At 44.6% G+C, this 19,641-nt stretch overlaps 1 protein-coding gene across 4 annotated transcripts in view; it reads right to left on the bottom strand.

Moving 5' to 3' along the window:
- LOC126188087 (uncharacterized) overlaps positions 1-19,641 on the bottom strand; it is a 538,033-nt gene that overhangs the window by 159,357 nt on the left and 359,035 nt on the right. For all 4 annotated transcript variants that reach the window (XM_049929542.1, XM_049929546.1, XM_049929543.1 and 1 more), the window contains one exon: positions 12,090-12,237. The gene's annotated coding sequence lies outside the window, so the exon portion shown is untranslated. The remainder of the gene's footprint in view (positions 1-12,089; positions 12,238-19,641) is intronic.

Raw genomic sequence — 19,641 nt, 5'->3', positions numbered from 1 at the left:
CCTTCATAAAGTGCGGGGTTTCATGAATAGTTTCGCCAAGAAAACACCAGTCGACCCTTTCAGGAAACTGCTCATACGAATATTTGAGCCAGTATGAATCATTTTCAACACACTAGAAATTTTCGAGAAGCCTGTGCCTTTCATTTCTTCGGCAGTGTCACCTTTGTAGCAAGAAACAGAAATTTAGTATTTCTCCAATAAATGTAACCTGAGAAGCCAAGAATGTTTTTAAAATTAATTTAGTTTTTCTTTTTCAAAGACTAAACTACTACTTAGAATAAAAACCCAATTTCCTTATCAACAAATTATCAAAAATTAAAACTAGCCACCACTAAATTTCATTTAAAACATTGTGTATTACAAAGCCACAATGTAGCGACTATTCTGTAGAACAGCATATTACCGTAGAAAATTACTCTTCGTGGTAGTGATTTAACAGACAAGCTTTACCCAGTAAACGTAACCGACAAAATCACATCGAATGTTTACACTAGCTGTGCTGCTCGGCTCAAGTAATCAACTTAATCTAATTGAGCGAGTATCTGCGCTCTAAAGCATATCTGGTACTATTCCGTTCAAGGTAGGATAAAATCATAAACTTCCACGTGCGCGTCCGTCGCTTATTGAATGCTGTTTTATTGCTGCAGTTCCACAAAGACGCGATTTTGACCACTGGGTCTTTGAGAGATTTTCATGGATGTAGTAGTGTCCTCCGTCATGCTCTGTTTTTCCATTTTCTTTTGTACTCCCTATATGTTAACGGTCTGTTTTGCCGATTTTATTCCTGAACATTGCAATGTATTGTGATGGAGAGCGAGAATAGGGATGTTGGAAGGAAATAATAAATAAGAGGTGGATGAACAGAGAATATGGTAGAAAGAGAGGGAATATGAATACCGTGCGTGTCTGAGTTGAGAGTGGCGGAGAAATTAGTAGTATTATCTCTGCGCCACGGTCTGCACACCGCCTCGCGAGCTGCTCGATCACACTAGGGCGATCGCGGCTGACGTCCCATGTAGATCTCCAGAGAACACACACAGCCTGGGAGCGACGATAATTACGCTAAATGGTTATCGAAGGGAGAGGGAGAGGGGGAGAGAGACAGAGAGAGAGAGAGAGAGAGAGAGAGAGAGAGAGAGAGAGAGAGGGGGAGGGTGGGAGGGTGGGAGGGAGGGAGAGGGGGGGGCAGAGGTGGGAGAGGGAGGGAACACACTGGTCATTTCGGACGGACGCTCAATAATACTTCTTTCCAGAAGGCAATAAATAACCCTACTGCGCAATTTCGCCACGACTGTGTGAAGTATGGTTGTTGAGCCTTTGACGTTTGGTGTCTACCACGAAAACTGAGAGGAGACGGTAACAGATGTATTCACATTTTCTGTTTTAAGTAATGGTTCTCATACAAATATTTGATTTCTTCTATCAAACATGTTTAAAAACATCCCCTGGCAGGATATATGAGCCTAGATCGCCGAATCTGTTCCTTTGCAGAGGATCTATTCGCACGGCGAGGACGCCGATGGTTCAAATTCGCGTCCGGCCATCCTGATTTAGGTTTTCCGTGATTTCCCTAAATCGCTTCAGGCAAATGACGGGATGGTTCCTTTGAAAGTGCACTTCCGATTTCCTTCCCCATTCTTTCCTAATTCGATGGGACGGATGACCTCGCTGCCTGGTCCCCTACCCCTAAATCAGCCAATCGAAGATGGGAGAACTTTTATGCTTAGGTATGAAAGGAAACCCCTAGGTTTTGGGTCGAGACAGAAGTGTGCTTGGGTTGGTCACAGGTAGGCACACAGGTAATCACGATTCGAGTCCTGGACTGGCAAAAAAATTCCATAGCCACTTTTGATCCGTATAAACGTGATCACTAGGGCTTGGGTTTACAGTGTTTTTGTAATAGGGTGGCAATAGCCGTAATTTTTCGTGGTCACAAAACCATGAGATGGTGCGTGACTGTACTTCAAAAGAAGTTCAAAAATAATTCAAATGGCTCTAAGCACTATGGGACTTAACATCTGAGGTTTAAGTAGTTCTAGCCAACCTAAGGACATCACACACATCCATGCCCGAGGCACGATTCGAACCTGCGACCGTAGCAGCAGCGCGGTTCCGGACTGAAGCGCCTAGAACCGCTCTGCCACAGTGGCCGGCAAAAGAAGTTCGTTTAGCTGTATGTCACAATGTACCGTCATCTGTGTGAAAAGTATAAAGCAACTATTTAGATTGATGGTAACTGTTGTTTGTGCGATGAAGGTAACAATATCAACCAGCCCCAAGGGTTCAAAATGTAACAAATGGTCTGTACGAGCCTTATTTCTATAACATGTCAGGATGTCTTGTATTTACTGTACGGCGTTAACAGAGCAATAAAATTAGCCCATGTCGCACCTCCAGGAACCAAATAAGTAGTTGAAACGATACATATGGCAATTTCGACGACTATCATAAAAACTGTATACTCGTTAATCGCACAAGAACACACGGAAGAAGATTCATCGTTTGGATTCTTAATGAGTGAACTTCACTTTGATGTTAACTCTTCCAGGCATGGATTTTATATTTGCCTTATTTTGTCAAACGAGTTCGTTATTTATGATGAGGGAAAGACAAAAAATAAATTGTCTTTTGATAATGAATTTTTTGACTTTAGATGTCTGAAAATACATACGGTACAATCGTGGATGTTATATTTTACAAAATTTGCCATAGTATTAATGAGTTCACGTCCTCGCCGCATGAAGTGTTTGAATTCCCGCTTCTTTCAGCCGAGTACACCTCGACCACTGTCAAATGGTAGCCGACTCGTTCTTATATTGATATGCGCGATAGTTTAGACTTCACAATCATCACCACTATCTGCTTCATCCATACGCAAAAGCGCAGAAGGAATTTCCGTCATCGCTTCTTAAGCTTTTCGGAAAAAAAATGACTTTGTCGAAGCGTATCTCTGACCGACAAGTGGCGAACTTGCTTTTATGTAAGATACAGTCACATTCTATGACACAATTATTATCTACATTAGCCATCCTCAGATGCTATTGGTCATGGGCGCCATTTTGTAAAGAAAACTTTCATTACATGTATTGGCAAACAGTCAAATGTGGGTCGCCAAGCTAGCGAGAAGCACGCTGGGTCGATTTTGTAAATTCATTAACAAAGCTGCTAAGAATTTTTCCGGGTTGTATGGCAGTGGTCCATGGAACTCTTCAATTCTTGACGTTTCGTCCAATGCTGCGTTGGACATCTTCGGAGGTGCTCCTGGTAGTGCTGAGTCTTGCCGACTGACGAGTCGGACGTCGAAGAGCGGCCTAAGTACTGTGGAAAGTGGGCGTGGTCTGGATTTCATGTGATAGCAGAGATAAACCTCGTCAAGGATAAAATATAACTATCGATCATAGTACGTCAAAGATAAAAACTTCTCATCGATTCTGTAGCGTCACAGTCCATACACCACTGAGTTTGATGGCTTCTTCTTTTCTGTTAAAATTATCCCCATGTTTATACATTTCGATGGCTTCTCTATATAGCCGTACATAAAACTTCAGTTTCCGAAAATTTCACTACGTGGTTACCCGACTGAAGAGCATGTTCCGCCACAGCTGACTTGGCTGTTTTCCCTAGACGGCAAAGACTTTTATGTTCCTTCAACAGTGTATTCACACTTCTCTTTGTAGTTCCAATTTAGACCCTACCACACGTACACGGAATTTTGTATACACCACTTGCAGACAGAGGGGGGACGTGTATCCTTAACGGAACGAAGTGCTTGGCCTATTTTCTTAGTTGGTCTTAAAATCGGTCGAACGTTGTTTTCTTAAAATCTTGCCGATTTGATCCGTTATGTTTTTGATGAAGGGTAGAGAAACTGTGTTCTTCCAGCGCTGTGTCCTATCGTTGTACTTAGGTCTCCTGTTATTCGGTCGCAAAACTATGTGTTAAAAGTCTAGTGGACAGAGCTAAAAGGATTTGTACGCCGAAACACCTGGACGCCGAGTTAAAACATCTAAAGCAGGCTTTTGAGAAGAGTGGGTACTCTAGTAAGGAAATAAATATAGTTCATGATAATATGACAAAATTCTCGTAGCATTTATCATTTGTCACGCAGTGTGTGAAAAGGCAAGTTTATCAGTTGCTGCATATTTAGCATGAGCTTCAGGATGTGTCAACAGCGCTTGTTTACCACTTCCTGCTGGTATCTGTATCGCGTGTAGCGGATGCGAATGATACAGTGAGTCTATTCACAGTTATGTGTAGCGTAGCTTTAAATGAGAGTGTATATGAGAGCATTATTACTCGTAGTTGTGTGTACCAGATACAGCGTATATATAGACACGGAGCAAGGCGAGATATGCTGCTTGAAAGATTTTTATCTGTGGAAACATGTCAGTCTCTAATGCAAAGGATCTATTAATATCTGTACCACACCACTAACTGCGTAATATACAAGACGATTCTTATTGACCTTTAAAAAACTTCCGAAGCAACGCAGACGACATATCCGAAAGAACAGACACCAAGCATTCATATCATTGATACGCCTCGCTGGGCAATGGATCCATCTCCTTCAGTGCTGTTGCGCAAATACGTGCGATCTCCTGTGGGGATCTCAGAGTAACGAACAGGAGTCAATGGACAGGTACTGTGGATAGGTGGCGCTCAGTGTGAATGTGGATAGGCCGTGAGGTGTGTCGAGACAGTCCGCGCAGTTGCGATAACGCTGTGTTCCGGTTCGCTTAGTGGTTACCGCATCTGCCTAGTAAGCAGGAGATTCCGGGTTCGAATCCCGGTCCGGTATACGATTTCACTAGCGGCCGCTATTCCGCGTAATGTCCCGCTGCAGTTGACAGCAGAGTTCCCCTTCAATTTATGCAGATGACGATGAGACAAGAAATTTAAAATAAGACATGTCCGGAAATACCTCAAAAATGGATGACAAATGTTGAACAAGTGACGTTACCAGATGATGTACCTCTCGACACGTGCTGCGGCTGAGCCTATCGATCTGATCATTACAATGACATATTGATGTCGGTGTGGCACTGGGCCCACGCACGCGACTTAAAGAGTGCGGAGTTCAGGGCTCGAGTCTTGCGTCTGGCAGGCAGCATTTTTCATAGTATTAGACAGTTGTGTGGTAAGGTTTGCTATTTTATTTACTCGTCTCGTTGCCTCTGCTGGTTATTTGCAAAGTACAGTAGGCCTACAGCAAAAACCTAACGTATTGCGTCACAAGTAAACGAGTATAAAGCCGGCCGGTGTGACCGAGCGGTTCTAGGCGCTTCAGTCTGCAACCGCGCGACCGCTACGGTCGCAGGTTCGAATCCTGCCTCGGGCATGGATGTGTGTGATGTCCTTAGGTTAGTTAGGTTTAAGTAGTTCTAAGTTCTAGGGGACTGTTGACCTCAGATGTTAAGTCCCATAGTGCTCAGAGTCATTTGAACCAAATGAGTATAAGCTTCCGAATTCCGTCGTTACCAGTAAATAACACGCGCTTTCTTTAGTAAATATATCTGCAAACAAAAAAAAAAGGGCAGAAGGAAAGCAACCTAAAAATAGCTTTTACTTGATTACAGCGAGGACAATAATTTTGTAACTTCTACATTTACAACAGATAACATTTAAAAAAGGTGTTCTACTGTATCACTCAGTCATCCATTTCCACCCAAGTCCAACTGCTATGTGAGGCGAAGTAGCCTACTTCGTCTGGCGACGTCACATGTTCGACAGCACTCATCCATTTTGCGGGTATTTCCCGACATTTGCGCGACCCCCTATACATTGTATGAGATTAAATTACTTGCCTCAGCGTCGTCTATGTCTCTTAGGAGGTTTTTAAGAGTTAATAAGAATCACCTTGTATAGGTGAGAGAGTTTAACTGCAACTTTCATTAAACAGTTTAATGAATACTGGTTTTGCAACCGAAGAAAGCAATGCAGTTGGCAATTTCACCTCGTATTTCTCCAAGTCAAACTTAGGTGTGTGCTGTAATTACAAAATGTGGGTTTAAAAATAATGCGTAAAAGAAATGGAAATTAGACAAATTCAATTGAATTCTACAAACAGAACAGAGATTAGGGTCGATGTTGAGGTATGATGAAGTAACATGATGGTGGTAACTTCCTATGGGACCAAGCTGCTGAGGTCTTCGGTCCCTATGAAGTAACATGTAATGTCCTCATCAAAGGAAACTGCCCGGTATTCACTTTAATAGAGTTAGGGGAAGCACGGAAGCCACAAATCTGGAGATCCGTAAGGGTATTTGACCTTAACTCCTTACTAATGCCACAGTGCCTGTACTTGCATATCAGTAACTCACGGTACAGCTTAACCTACCAAGTTCGCACTAAAAATAGAAACTCGTGGCGATTTTCCCAACACACTGGGGAGGGGACTGCTCCTTCGTATTCAACTGTTTACAGATGGACAAATGAGTTTTAATTTGCTGCGGACAGCTTAGTTGATGAACCGCTGAGTGGTCGGTCGACATGTGCCACTACCCCAGAAATTACTGCAAAAATGGATAAAACGATAATGGAGGTTCACCGACCGAAAGTACGAAAAACTGCTGAAGCTACAGCGATGACATCTGAACGGGCATATCACATTTAAATAGTGGAATTGCGTATGAAAAAAATTATCTCATAGATGGGTGCCGTCATTCTTAAAGTAAGATCCGAAACGCATCAAAATTGAAACGTCCGAACAAAGTTTCACCCGTTTTCGCAGCAACCACCAAAATCTTTCTGCTGTGATTTCTGACCATAGATGCAACTTGCGTACACTACAATATCCCAGAGACAAAACGACAATCAAAGCAGTGGAAAACATGTTGATTCACCACCACCAAAGAAATCGAAGACAATACGGTCGCCCGGAAAGTTCACGATGTCAGTTTTCTGAGATGCGAAAGGGATTCTGTTGACAGATTATTTTCGCGCTGGTCAAACAATTACGAAACAATATTTCGCTAACTTCCTGCACTAAGTACAGCGAAAGATAATCGAAAAAAGGCAGGTTTAGAAGGAAGAAAATCATCCTTCATCAAGACAGTGCGCCCACACATACGAGTCGTTGCACGGCAAAAATGCTTGAACTAAGATACAAATTGTTCCTACACCAAATTTATTCGCCTAACTTGGCTCTATAAGATTTCCAGATCTTCCGCAAGCTCAAAAATTTCCTCGGTGGACGAATATTCACTTCAAACGAAGAAATGGCAGCGAGAGTTGGGATTTTGCAGGCGTGGAGGAATACAATATTCTAGATGGCATCAAGGCACTGGAACGTGGCGGGACCAACTGCATTAGTGTATACGGAGTCTACAATGACGTGACAAAAGTCATTGGATATCGATTTGCACATATGCAGAGGGCGGTAGTAAAGCGTACACAAGGCATAAAAGGGCAGTGTATTGGCGGAGCTGTCATTTTTTGTACTCCTGCGATTGATGTAAAAAGGTTTCCGATATGGTTATGGCCGTACGACGGGAACTAAAAGACGCTGAACGCGGAATGGTAGTTGGAGCTATAAGCCAGGGACATTTCATTTCGGAAATCGTTAGGGGGTTCAAATATTCTGAGATCCACAGTGTCAGGGTGTGCCAAGAATACTAAATTTCAGGCATTACCTCTCACGACGGACAATGCAATGGCAGACGACCTTCACTTAACGACGGAGAGCAGCGGTGTTCACGTAGAGTTTCCAATGCTACCAAACAAGTAACACTGCGTGAAATAACTGTAGACATGAATGTGGGACGTACAACGGACTTATCCGTTAGGACAGAGCGGCGAAATTTTGCGTTAATGGGCTGTGGCAGCAGACGACCGACGCGAGTACCTTTGCTAACAGCACGACATCGCCTCCGCTCCTCTTCTGGGCTCGTGAGTGCCGATTCCAGTAGAGCTGATGGTGCGATTCGAGTCTAGCGCAGTCCCCACGAAGCCATGGACGCAGGTTTTCAACTAGATACTAAGCAAGCTGATGGTGGCTCCATAATGGCGTGGGCTATGTTTTGTGGAATGGACTGGGTCTTCTGGTAAAAATGAACTGATCATTTACCGGAAATGGTTATGTTCGGGTACCTGGAGACTATTTGCAGCCGATAACGATGGAATTTTTGCAGTTGGCAATGCCCCATGTCGCTGGGCCACAATTGTTTGCGACTGGTTTGGAGAAAATTCTGGACAATTCGAGCGAATGATTTGTCCATCCAGAACGACCGATATGAATCCCATTGCACATTCACGGAACATAATCAAGAGGTCAGTTCGTGCACAAAGTCTTGCACCGGAAACATTTTCGCCATTATCTACGGCTATAGCTCAATATTTACGCAGCGGACTTCGAACGACTTGTTGATTCCGTGTCACATCAAGTTGCTGCACTACGCCGTGCAACAGGAGGTCCGCCATGATATTAGGCGGTATCCCATGACTATCACCTCTGTGTACACTGAAAAATAAAGACTTACTGAGGTAAGTCTTTTTTTTATATTCAATTCTGAGAATATTTCAAACTACTCTCATACCCGAGCCTACTGTACAAATTACCGGCTCTGAGAACCAGAGGTTATGGGGTTGTGAACCCAAAGGCACCCCATACCATCATGCCTGGTGCTGGCCCCGTACGACGACAACAACAACGAATGCACTCTGGCAACGTTTTTCTCCTCGAACCGCCACAGGAGGATACGGGCTTCGTGGTAGTGTACACAGTTGAGTACGTGAACATTATTGTGGGCCACTTGCACCTCGCCATCCTTTATTACTCCCCGACAGCGATGGCACCTTCCAGCAGGATAACTCTCCATGCCAACAGGCCAGAATCGTGCCGCAGTGGTTTCACGAACATGATAGTTCACTAATGATGATGTCTTGGCCACCAAATTCTCCAAATCTGAACTGAAAGTAATCGAAAAAATCTGGGATGTTATCGTGTGCAACCTCTGCGCCCACAACACACCGCCCCATAATTTACAGGAATTGCATGACCTGTGCCTAAACGTCTGGAGCCGCCAACCTCCGGAAATCCACAAAGAATCACTGCTGTATTATGCTCCAAAGACCGTCCAATACGCTATTAAATAGATGGTCATAATGTTTGAGTCACCGGTGTCTGTGCCCTGTGGCACAAGCCGTACTACGGTCTGCAACAGACAGATGCACAAGATGATGCAGTACGACACTCACTTTAACATTAGAATACAACGTAAACTGTGGCTTAAGCTTTATCAGAGGAAAAACACAGCAGAATCCATTGGCTGAATGAAAATTTTCTTTTGTCTTGATCTGTTAGACCTGAAAAGAAACCAGCTTTCCACACTGTTGTGCCGAATGTGGGCAAGAGCAAAAATTTCTTGGAGTTTTCTCCAGCCAGCGCTAAGCCAGGTCACACCGGACGAACATGTCGTGTAGCAAATAGGAAGACAAACAAGCAGACATGATTTTCTGACAGCACGATGCTGCTAGGACGAGTCGATTCTCTACAAGAACACCTATCAGATTGCTGACATGGCGAAAAAGCACCAAACTGAAGCACTGAAAGCCTCTGTTATGACATCGATGTGTGGCAAAGAACGCTGATGAGACCAGAAAACGCGGACAAGTGTGCTCATACTCAGAAAGACACAACGTCATTGCTTCAGGCAGAGGCAATAAATATTGAAGCTTCCAAACCCTTAGTCTTTTCAGTTACAGTGATCCAGCTACGATGGAGGCCCCAAATGTGCTGCCTCCCATTCGTCAGATGACTTCTGCCTTCGAGATTGCTGCATGCTTGGCCTGCTGAACCTGTATGCTGTGAGCTGCCAACATCTCACCCACTGATGCAGAGTCTTCGGGACTTCAACGTACGACTCTTTGAGAACCTGACTGGTGGTGCTTGGCACTCCGTCGACCTTTCGCCTTATCTGGGAGGCACGTTAAGAACTTCTGTCACCGATATGCATCTGGGAGCAGACAGCGTCGCCGGCCTACCTCTGGCGGAGGGACATGCTACAACTCTGCACTACCATCTGCATCCTATGCACACATGCTGGAGTTTACTTGGGCACATGCCTTCGATGTCAGAGAGTGTGCCCTTGTAACAAGCCGTCGAAGATCTGGTGATCGATGACACTGAACGTGCTACGCGAGCTGCCCACTACCCCCTCCCCCACCTTACCCCATCCCCTCCACGGCACAAAGGTGTTAACTAGAGTGGCCGTTACAGAGACAACAGCCCCAAGAATCTGGAGAATACGCTTAAGGTGACAAGAGCCAGTGGATACCACCTAATGTCATGTCGGACCTCCTTTTTTAGTGCAGCAGCTCAATGTGGCATGGACTCGACAAGCCTTTGGAAGTTCCCTGCAGAAATATTGAGCCATGCTACCGCTGTAGTCAGACATAATTGCGAAGTGCTGTTGGCGCAGGATTATGTCACATAAACGTTCGATGGGGTTCATATCGGGCGATATGGGTAACCAGGTCATTCGCTCTAATTGCTCAGCATGTTCTTCAAATCAGTCGCGAACAATTCTTGTCCATTGACATGGTGCACAGTCATCCATAAAAATCCACCTTTGTTTGAGAATATGGAGTCCATGAATTTCTACAAATGGTCTCAAAGCAGCTGAACATAACCGTTTTCAGTCAATGATCGGTTCAGATGGAGAACAGAACCCAGTCCTAGCCCATATAAACACAGTCTACACCATTATGGAACCACCACCAGCTTGCACAGTGCCTCGTTGATAACCTGGGTCCATGGCTTCGTGCGGTCTGCATCACACTCTGATCCCAACATCAGCTCTTACCAAATGAAATCGGCACATATCTGACCAGGTCACTGTTCTCCGATCGTATAGGGTCCAGCCGACAGGGACAGCAGTGTTGCTTGTCCGTTAGCACTGTCAGCTCTGCGAAAACGCCACTTATCTCGGTCGTCAAGTGAAGGCCGTTGGCCGTTGCATTGTCTGGGAATGCGTGAAATGTGGTATTCTCGACACACTCTTGACACTGTGCATTTCGAATTATTGAATTCCCAAGTGATTTCCGAAATGGAATGTCCTCTACGTCTAGCTCCAACTACCATTTCGCGTTCAATATTTGTTAATTCCCGTCTGCGCCCATAACTACGTCGGACACCTTTTCGCATGAATCACCCGAGTGCAAACGACAGCTCCACCAGTGCACTGCCCTTTTATACCCTGCGTACGCAACCCTAGTGTCATCTTTACATGTGCAATAGCTATTCCCATGTCCTTTTTCACCTCAGTGTATGTCTTGCTAATGCTATTTCATTAGCGCACAGAGTGCCAACTAGCCTGTATCACCGCACTGCACGCGTAGCTATCCTGCAACCATAAGGGTATCAGCCCACGCCCTTACAATAGGTTTCTCATCAAAATTTTTCAGTTTATGGGAGAATCTTTATTCAAGTTTAGCTGTGCTGCAAGATTTTCTTTATCTTTTCTGAATTCTTCGCGCATTTATACAGCAATCTATCTTCCTGACTCTCTGCTGCTCTGTCAGTAACAAGACTCCTCATGAATGCTGTATTATGATACACTGATAAAGGCGAAGGGATGGAAGAAAGACCTTATGAAACATCACGAAACTGGATGCTCTTAGAAACTTCCGATCGTTCGTATGGCGCTCAGATTGACGAAGGAGGCTTTCTAGCGTTGCTCTGTACTAGAGTTCGATCCTTCTCGTGCGTATCAGAAGATAATTTCATACAATGAAAGGCGATCAAGTTTTTTGGCGAAGTGGCAAAAAACACGCGAGTTTCTAGAAATATGAAACAGCCCTTATAAAAGTATTGTCCGGAGCTAGTAGTGCCTTAAATGGTACAGTACCTGTATTTCCTCTTGCCGTCAAACACAGAAACATCAAATAAAAACGAAAAAAAATTCACTTCGTGCGATCGTAAAAATCTGTGACAATGACAATCACAATGGAATGCATTACAGCTGTCTATCAGGCAGCGTATGCTCAAACACTGTTCCAGGACGTCACAGTTTGTAACGCAGCGACATATCTGAAAGTAATGTGCAGAAACAAAAATAGAAAGAAAAATAGGTGTTAACTGCGGTACTCACCTATAGTGAGTCTATCCGAAGTTGTTCTTGAACACTGACTAAGAGGTAACACACCAACTACAAGTGATTCCAGTCAGTGAAGTCCAGCACTGCTCTGGAGGATCCAAGAAATATGTTCAACGTGGTGTGGCGTCCCAAAATAAATATCCTGGAACAAAGAAAACAAAATCAATGCATAATTAAACACAAGTAGCCTCTTTAGTAGAGTTATACTATCACTACTGGCACGTTGGATAACTAAGCAAACAACACAAAGCTTTGAATCGCCCATATATATAAACTAGTTGCTCCAATGATTTTATACATTTATGAGCAGGATAAATTACGTTTTGTTTAAGTATCTGTACTTGTGTCTATAAGAAGGGTATAGTGTCAAACAGTAGCAGATTATCTCCAGAATGAATTTTCATTCTGCAGAGGATTGCGCATTGAGTTTAGAATTGTGTCATGGACAGGGTTCTCGAACCTAGACCCTTTGCCTTTTGCGGTAAAATGCGCTACCAACGGAGCTATCCATGCACAGCTCACCCGCGAATGGCAAAAGTTCCAAATTCGCATCCCGATCCGGCACACAGTTTTAATCTAATACGAAATTTCAACATACAGTTTGCCAGTCGTTTTAACGTATACCAGTTAAAATCAACTAATGGTCCTAATTGTACGGTTTTACTGTATGACAATATAGACAGTTGTACACAATCTGTGTGTCGGCTTTGGACACCGATTGAGATCAGAGGAAGATCTTGATACGCGAGGTACTTCAAGAAGTTAAGTTACACATTATTATTGCAAGCTAAGTAGCCCTTTTCGAATGCTGCACTACATTTCGAAGTTGACATAGATACATGACACACTTTTTCTACATAGTCACCACGTCTCTGTAAACAATGGTCGGAAGACACTATAATTCGTCCAGTTCCTCGAAGATTGACATCTGCTCCCGTGAACATAGATCTATCCGAGAACCGCTGTGTGAACATCGAAATCGTTCGAAAATCGTGTCGTGGTGTCCCTCCCCCACCCCCAATTGCATTTGGTCCACATACCGCCAGATTTCACGGGGAATTTGTGTGGAATTTAGACGTTTCATGCACAAGAATCGTACTGTCCTTCTTACTTTTACTTTGGAATACATTTCTATTTGCTGCGCCATTTCATTAGCACTCTGTGATGCAGCTGTTGGCCGTATCGCAGCAGAACGGTCTCTCTGTAGGAAATTTAGAACATGTTCTCTCTTTTGACAATGCGAATCTCTTGTTGCGTTATTTTCTGAAGTCCCTGTTCAGTTAATAGATCGGCAGGACGGAACTTCGAATGTGGCGCCAGCCTCCCGAGCCTGCTAACAGGCTGCGACGCGGGTTGTAGCCGAGCGGCCTGGGGCGCCTTGTCACGGTACGCGCGGCTGCCCCCGTCGGAGGTTCGAATCCACGCTCGGGCGTGGGTGTGTCCCTTGCTTAGCTTAAATTAAGTTAGTGTGTAAGCATAGGGACCGATGATCTCAGCAGTTTGGTCCCATAAGACCTTACCACTTTTTTTTAACGGGCTGTTCAACTCACTTTCCTGCGTTCTGACATTAAGAAGTTTTACCTCACGAGCACGATGGCGGTGGTATCCGACGGCACCTCGACAATGTTACCTCTAGTCACGGAAATGGAAAACCGAGAACATCTTCTCCGTATATAATAATATATATCTTCTAAGTCTGCTGGAAAGGACCTTTGTATCAAGATGTATCCTACGGGCTTTTAATTAGGGTAGAAGTTTTACACGCATTAAAATTAACGAGAAAGACCACAGTAGAGTGGATGCATTTTTCGTATCATTCAAATGAGCATGAGAATCTATCAGTATTTGACGGGGAAGACGCGCCCGGATTACATCTCTCTCGAATGTTCCCTATGTCAGTATTTGTTGATAATTTAGGTTTCCCTAGGCTGGGCCTAGATAGCTTCAGGCAGGTTCTCAACTGTCTGAGGGTGCTCTTGCACGGGTTACTGACGTAGCGAACGGGTCTGAGGTTTTCGCACTGAAATGAAGATTTTTTCTATGTCAAGAACATAGTAGCAGAAGTCTTTGTCAGTCTTTAACGTGAAGTCCACCTTGGGTTAATATTGGTTGGGTGAAAAGAAGGGAAGATTCTAATGTCTGTTTCATCTTGAGAACGATAGAAATGGAAATTTGGGTCCATTAGACGTGAATACATTACAAAATCGGTCTTTGCTTCATTGAAGGAACCGACTTAGCATTCGCCTTCAGTAATTTGGAAAACATCAAAAAACCTTAATTACACTGGCAGGACAAGATTTCGACTCCACCGTCCCAATGTTTGTGGCAGTTGTGCGGAGTGACACGTGTGCAGAGATTGAATGAGATGGCATTCCTGTAGAGCTCAACACACATCAGATCCTTTCTTGCTTTCTCCTATGTTGATTTTACTAACTCAAAACCAAACTGTCACATTCCAATCTAGCTTAGACCTCGCCTAAAGGTGAGGAAACCAGCCTAAAATTAGTAAAGGCGAAATAAATTATCATAAAAAGCGACTTAATTTATTTAACCTTCCAACGTAACGGTAAAACTAATTTCTAGTAAAACGTGCCGTCCACTACAGCGCGCTGTGCTATATTGCTAGACAGGAAATAAAATCCTTAGTGTGCTTGTGAGTCACACGCGAAAAGCCGATTATTTCAACAGGAGCGCCAGGCTCCGCAGAAACGTCTCTCCGTACAGGTGTTCCGTCTCCGCTCTGTGTTATGAGACCAGATTTTAACTGTGGGTCACAAAGACAGGCTTATAAGTTACTACAGTCACTGGAGAGGAATCCTTGAAAATACTGATAAGCCACTTGAAAAAAAGTGACAGGCCGCCCACAGGCGGATGGAAAATATGCGCCCTACATTCCCAGAAACTACAAAAATGTTCGGAATTGAAGCAACGACGTCACAGAGTAATTTGGGAATCACGAATTTTACATTATACAGCTTCTCTTCTGCCAGACACAAAGCGAAGATGAAAATCAATCTTAATTCTCCAGCCTTCTTACGCCTTGCATGACGCACAGGAAGTTACTGAGTAGAAAACAACTGTCTCTAATGCCCTAGTCATCGATGGAACGTTACATCCTAATCTAATGGTTCAAATGGCTCCGAGCACTATGGGACTTAACATCTGAGGTCATCAGTCCCCTGGAACTTAGGACTACTTAAACCTGACTAACCTAAGGACATCACACACATCCATGCCCGAGGCAGGATTCGAACCTGCGACCGTAGCGGTCGCGCGGTTGCAGACTGAAGCGCCTAGAACCGCTCGGTCACACCGGCCGGCTTTATACTCGTTTACTTGTGACGCAATACGGTAGGTTTTTGCTGTAGGCCTACTGTACGTTGCAAATAACCAGCAGAGACAACGAGACGAGTAAATAAAATAGCAAACCTTACCACACAACTATCTAATACTATGAAAAATGCTGCCTGCCAGACGCAAGACGCGAGCCCTGAACTCCGGACTCTTTAAGTCGCGTGCGTGGGCCCAGTGCCACACCGACATCAATACGTCATTGTAATGATCAGATCGATAGGCTCAGCCGCATCACGTGTCGAGAGGTACCTCATCTGGTAACGTCACTTGTTCAACATTTGTCATCCATTTTTGAGGTATTTCCGGACATGTCTTATTTTAAATTTCTTGTCTCATCGTCATCTGCATAAATTGAAGGGGAACTCTGCTGTCAACTGTAGCGGGACTTTACGCGGAATAGCGGCGGCTCGATTCTAGACTGTAGCGCCTAGAACCGCTCGGCCACTCCGGCCGGCGAGCGTAGCGGTCGCGCCGTTCCACATCGGTCGGCTGGTAAGAGCTGATAGTGGGGTTCGAGTAAGGCGCAGACACCACAAAGCCATGGACCCTAGTTGTCAACAAAACATTGTGCAAGTTGATGGTGGCTCCAAAATAATTTGGACTGCGTTTATCTGGTATGGACTGGGTTCCCTGGTCCAACTAAACCTATGATTGACTAGAAATGATTATGTGAGACTACTTGGAGACCGTTTGCAGCCATTCATGACTTCATGTTGCCAAACAACGATGGAATCGCCACTGGGCCACAATTGCTCGCGTTTGGTTTGAAGAACTTTCTGGACAATTCGAGTGAATGATTTAGCCATCCTGAGCACCTGATATGAATCCCATCAAATGTTTGTGAGACATAATCGAGAGGTCAGTTCGTACACAAAATCGTGCACCAGTAACACTTTCGTAATTACGGACGGTTATAAGGCAACATGGCTCAAAAAACCTGCAGGTGTACTTCTAACGACTAGTTGCGTCCAACGAAAGAGAGCGGTTTCGAGCCCCCGTGATTGAAATATTTGACCAGAAAGAAAGGAGAATCGGGGTACAATTACTGAAATCGCAATTACTGAACTCGCAATAAGTTCCCCAACGTCTCATTATGTAATGTAACATTATGTAGTGTAACTCATGGCAATTACATATCAGGTGTTTTAATTGTAATCGTTTCGTGCATCTGACTGTAATAATTGTGCGTATAGTAGTGTCTCGTCTGTGTTACTGTTGTTGTTGATAATGATAGAGAAGAGGGAAGGTGAAACCTGGTGCCAGTATAGAGCCTGCTACTCAACAGCAAAAATGGAACAGCCAAACTTTACGTCCACATCCAGCGGATGGATCACCATCAAGTGTCACAAGAGATCATTTCAAGAGATGCTGCGTAGACGTGAGGAATTTTGGGTATCGAGTCTGATAATCAGTTTTACACCACAACTTCTCATCCCCTTGCCCAGCAGAATGTTTTTCCACTTCTAGTTTCGAACCAGCTACCTGCAAGCCGAGCGCCATCGCACAAGCATGTATTAGCTACGCCGGCGCTGTTACGTCTCATGAGGTGAGGTCGTGCGAAGCTTAACTGAGATATGTCACCGGATGGAAATGTTTACATCAGAGGCTCCCTTTTGTACTTCAAGGCCGGCCGGAGTGGCCGAGCGGTTAAAGGCGCTACAGTCTGGAACCGCACGACCGCTACGGTCGCAGGTTCGAATCCTGCCTCGGGCATGGATGTGTGTGATGTCCTTAGGTTACTTCGGTTTAAGTAGTTCTAAGTTCTAGGGGACTTATGACCACAGCAGTTGAGTCCCATAGTGCTCAGAGCCATTTGAACCATTTTTTTGTACTTCAGGACGGGATTGTGTGCTGGCTCCTAGATTCCTCTTGTACCTTTCTTCAATTCTTTTGTCACCGATAACGAAACCTATACAGCATTAAGTGCAAAGGAATTCCTTCCGAGTTATCCGTGCGATACACACAATTGGCACTTCACCAGAGGTTGGAGAGGGTCAATGAAAAGACATCACCACTAGAGCAAACCCCTGGAAAGTAACGATGGTGTGCTGCGTTGGCTCCAACAGTCACTGACAAGTTTTTGTTTTTTATTTACCCGTATTTGTTGGCACTGACTTTTGACCTGCTGTCTATGTACTACACAGTACGTCGTGTTATACCTGTTGTTATAATTTCAACACTGCACATGTATTACGAGGTGCATTCAAGTTCTAAGGCCTCCGATTTTTTTTCTAATTAACTACTCACCCGAAATCTATGAAACTGGCGTTACTTCTCGTAATCACACAGCAGACGTACACATTTTTCACAACGCTGACGCCATGATTCCATGGCAGCGGCGAAGGCTTCTTTAGGAGTCTGTTTTGACCACTGGAAAATCGCTGAGGCAATAGCAGCACGGCTGGTGAGTGTGCGGCCACGGAGAGAGTCTTTCATTGTTGGAAAAAGCCAAAAGTCACTAGGAGCCAGGTCAGGTGAGTAGGAAGCATGAGGAATCACTTCAAAGTTGTTATCACGAAGAAACTGTTGCGTAACGTTAGCTCGATGTGCGGGTGCGTTGTCTTGGTGAAATAGCACACGCGCAGTCCTTCCCGGACGTTTTTGTTGCAGTGCAGGAAGGAATTTGTTCTCCAAAACATTTTCGTAGGATGCACCTGTTACCGTAGTGCCCTTTGGAACGCAATGGGTAAGGATTACGCCCTCGCTGTCCCAGAACATGGACACCATCATTTTTTCAGCACTGGCGGTTACCCGAAATTTTTTTGGTGGCGGTGAATCTGTGTGCTTCCATTGAGCTGACTGGCGCTTTGTTTCTGGATTGAAAAATGGCATCCACGTCTCATCCATTGTCACAACCGACGAAATGAAAGTCCCATTCATGCTGTCGTTGCGCGTCAACATTGCTTGGCAACATGCCACACGGGCAGCCATGTGGTCGTCCGTCAGCATTCGTGGCACCCACCTGGATGACACTTTTCGCATTTTCAGGTCGTCATGCAGGATTGTGTGCACAGAACCCACAGAAATGCCAACTCTGGAGGCGATCTGTTCAACAGTCATTCGGCGATCCCCCAAAACAATTCTCTCCACTTTCTCGATCATGTCGTCAGACCGGCTTGTGCGAGCCCGAGGTTGTTTCGGTTTGTTGTCACACGATGTTCTGCCTTCATTAAACTGTCGCACCCACGAATGCACTTTCGACACATCCATAACTCCATCACCACATGTCTCCTTCAACTGTCAGTGAATTTCAATTGGTTTCACACTACGCAAATTCAGAAAACGAATGATTGCACGCTGTTCAAGTAAGGAAAACGTCGCCATTTCTCCGCAGCTCGTGGTCGTGCGGCAGCGTTCTCGCTTCCCACGCCCGGGGTCCCGGGTTCGATTCCCGGCGGGGTCAGGGATTTTCTCTGCCTCGTGATGACTGGGTGTTGTGTGATGTGATGTCCTTAGATTAGTTAGGTTTAAGTAGTTCTAAGTTCTAGGGAACTGATGACCATAGATGTTAAGTCCCATAGTGCTCAGAGCCATTTGGATCATTTGAACCGTCTCCATTTTAAGTATTTAAAACAGTTCTCATTCTCGCTGCTGGCGGTAAAATTCCATCTGCCGTACGGTGCTGCCCACTCTGGGACGTATTGAGAATGAACGTGGCCTCATTCTAAAACAATGCGCATGGTTCTATCTCTTTCCAGTCCGGAGAAAAAAAAATCGGAGGCCTTAGAACTTGAATGCACCTCTTAGTAGTACATCACACTAACGTGTCTTACAATATGTTATACATTGTAACTAAGTTATGTTACCATGTTATAATCTATATTGGTATAATGAGTTGGTCTATGCTGTCTTGTATATATTTATGACATTATAACAACGGTGTAACATTAAATCTCTAGTACAGCCATGTACATATACTATTTTCTCGGGGCCTTGCATCCAGTAATTGAGGGGGATGAAAATATATGCAGATGTCTGTACATCTGACAGTCAGTTTCAGCCACGAACTAGCTGATACGGTCCCTTTCTCTGGCCCTTGCATATTGTTTTACTGCTGCACTGATTTCCAAGGCGATCGGCTTGGGCTATGTACGAGTGCATCTGTCGCACAGTCAAGTACCTCCACCAAGCCTTCTCCACTCACAGCACGCCGCTTGATTGTCACTTCGCCCCTGGCTACCACCCCAAGCAA

This window comes from Schistocerca cancellata, chromosome 5, assembly GCF_023864275.1.
Source record: "Schistocerca cancellata isolate TAMUIC-IGC-003103 chromosome 5, iqSchCanc2.1, whole genome shotgun sequence".
Lineage (NCBI taxonomy): Eukaryota > Metazoa > Arthropoda > Insecta > Orthoptera > Acrididae > Schistocerca > Schistocerca cancellata.
This window is presented reverse-complemented; position numbering and strand designations above follow the sequence as displayed.